Source organism: Oratosquilla oratoria, chromosome 19 (assembly GCF_046742065.1).
Source record: "Oratosquilla oratoria isolate Oo_2021 chromosome 19, ASM4674206v1, whole genome shotgun sequence".
NCBI classification, from domain to species: domain Eukaryota; kingdom Metazoa; phylum Arthropoda; class Malacostraca; order Stomatopoda; family Squillidae; genus Oratosquilla; species Oratosquilla oratoria.
In genome coordinates, this window is record NC_134795.1 from 14999867 (window position 1) to 15002902 (window position 3036).

The following is a 3036-nucleotide window of genomic DNA, read 5'->3' on the forward strand; positions in this document are numbered from 1 at the left end:
CCTCTTTCATCTCTGCCTGCAGGAGACTCATATCCTACCTTTTAATCCACACGACAAAAATTGTGACAAATATATCGTAGACACAGCTGTTAATCTATTTAAAGACAACCAAATCTTATGTGTCCCCGTGAGCCTTTTTCCACCAGCGTAAAAGATGTATTGAGAGAGCATTGAAGCTCTTAAGAAAAAGAGAACATTCTCGTTTCAACCATGACTGTCTCATGACTAATGACGCCCACATACCACCAACCTTCGTGAATTTTCTTAACTATATCGCACAGTTTGCTTGAATGCGCTACCTACTCAATCCCTTGCAACAACATCTTCTTTATCCCCTTTTTTCTAACATTTTCATTCTATGAGAATATACATCAATAATTCAATGTGATTTAGAGAAAATGATAAAGGTGTTATGAAAGAATCTGTATTTTTCATACATCAAATTAATGGTTGAGTAATAAACTAATTATAGCATGTAAAATCATATAGCAAAGACAAAATGTAGAACATTAGCACTTAGAAATAACTGAGTTATAATTCATTGAAAAATGATGAATGAATGCAATAAAATGAATTATGAAAAGAATTAATATTCATTAAAAGAGGATTGTTTTGCGTTATTACACAAATGTGATAAGTTATGGAACATTGTCGAAACTGACGATGCGGAAATTTAGCGGTGGATGTGGATGATACAAAGTTATCTAAAAACAGAATTTTGTGGGGTTCAAATTATAATGCAGCTAATGCAATGTACATCATTTCATTACAGGCAGAATTACCCTGCTGTTGTTACAAGGCAATGATACAAAGGTGGCTGTTGATTAATACTGGCTAGAAGGAAAACACAGAAACAAGTGTCTTCATAAAAGAACGAGCTATCGTTACTATGGATGATGTTCTAGAAAATGCTTTAAGGAAATATGATGGAAAAGCTATGATTAGACAACGGAATGGAAACCATAAGACGAATAAATGATTTCTTCCTTAACATCCTTGGAACGGACACAGTGAGGACGATGTGATGCGACGAGGATGTGAAAGGGCAGATGTATGCCGTTGGTAAAAAGTGGTCAGGTGACCACAGACTAGGGAGCGTAGGGTTCAGGATAGAAGGAGAAGAGAGGTGAGGCGCCGCCCATCTAGGGTGGGGCTCAAGGTCAGAGCTGCGGTTTCTCCCTCTCGATCACGTCGCACTACGCATACAGGTTTGATTTTATGTGTGCGTGCATATGGGAACTGTGGAACAGTTTAAACGACCATCTAATCATTTGATTAGAAAATACTTTAAAGTAAAATGAAAAAATTGGATTATTTAGATACACAACACACACACACAAACACACACATATATACATATATATATATATATATGTATATATATATATATATATATATATATATATATGTATATATACAGAAATAGAGGAGAGTGTTATACTTATACTAGCCAAATTACCCGCGCGTTGCTGCAGGCAAATGATCATTTTAATTTTGATAGAATTTGTGGAGAAAAGTTACACGTATCAATATAACTCAATGGAAAAATTAACACAAATACAATGTTAAGAAAGTAAGAAAAAAATCAATTTAAGGAGGGAGACGCCCCTTCGAAATAAGATATACTTATCCAAGCAGCCTGGGTTATGGTGAATATATATGGTTTTGGGGGGAGTTCGTAAACAAACAAACAGGCAGACAGACATAGGCTACTACTTTATCATTGTGAAGGCAGTGTGACCAGGTGTCCGTTGCCCGTGTTTTTTACGTAGGCAGAATATGGGTGACGGTCATCAGACAAGGGTTTAGAAGCAGCATCACCTCATGTACTTTTCTTGCAAGTTTGATCAGCTCCCTCTCTGTTTATTCTAACTAAATGAAAGGACTTGCATTTTTTATTTCATCACTAATCCTTTACTAAAAGTGTTTCAGCTGATTCCCCTTCCTTATTTTCTCAAACTCGAACACAACTGATCTAAATTCTTTGTCAACAAATGAGTATACGTATTTCTGATGGGGATTTTTTTTAGTTGCCCTAAATCTTCGCCGGAAATAATTTGGCGTTACCTAGTATGTCTTCAATATTTCCTCTCTGATACTATCATATTCTCTTTCAAATGACAGGGAGAATGACACTCCTACCACTTAAGTGATGTCTGAATCAGTAATGTGTACCTTCCCTCCCAACTCATCAGACTTGCATCTTCAAGAGAAAAGAAAATTCTGCCCGGATCTTTCTCTGGAAATTGTGGCACAATCGACCTCACTTTGCACACAAATCCAACAACGTCCTCGCAAATATCCGCGCTTGTGTTAACTCGCTGGTAACCAAACTAACGTCAATTCTTTCTCATACTTTTTCTTCTTTTCTTTCTTTGTATATTTAATTTTTTTTTCTCTCACATTTTGTCTTTCTTTTTCTAACTTTTAGTTCTCCCTCACCCCTTATTTTCTGTCCTCACTCTACCTTACTAACTGTACCTTCCTTATATTATATCATACTGCGACTGTCCCTCCGTTATGCTGTCCCCCAACTCTTAATACTGTCCTGTCATACAACTTCTCTGAATATTAATTTCCTTCTTTCACTGGACTTTGTGGTAGGGGGGAAAGAATACTGCTACCAAGTGTTCCCACTTGAGTCGTAAAACGCGACAATAAAGGGACGGGGATAACATTAGGCGTGGATATATATACATACACACACACACACATATATATATATATATATATATAATATATATATAAATATGTGTATATATATATATATAAATATGTGTATATATATATATATAAATATGTGTATATATATATATATATATATATATATATATATATATATACAACACTGAATGACTCCCAGTGATTAGAGATACATTTTAACTACCACAATGCACTTTAATTCTAAGCCATCAAAGGCCAGCATGCAGAAATTGAAATGTGGTACTGCCCAGGACTCGAACCCGGCATCCTCATGACAAGTGCGGCAGTGACTTACCAACTAGGCTATCAAAGGAGATATAATTTCAGCGCAGT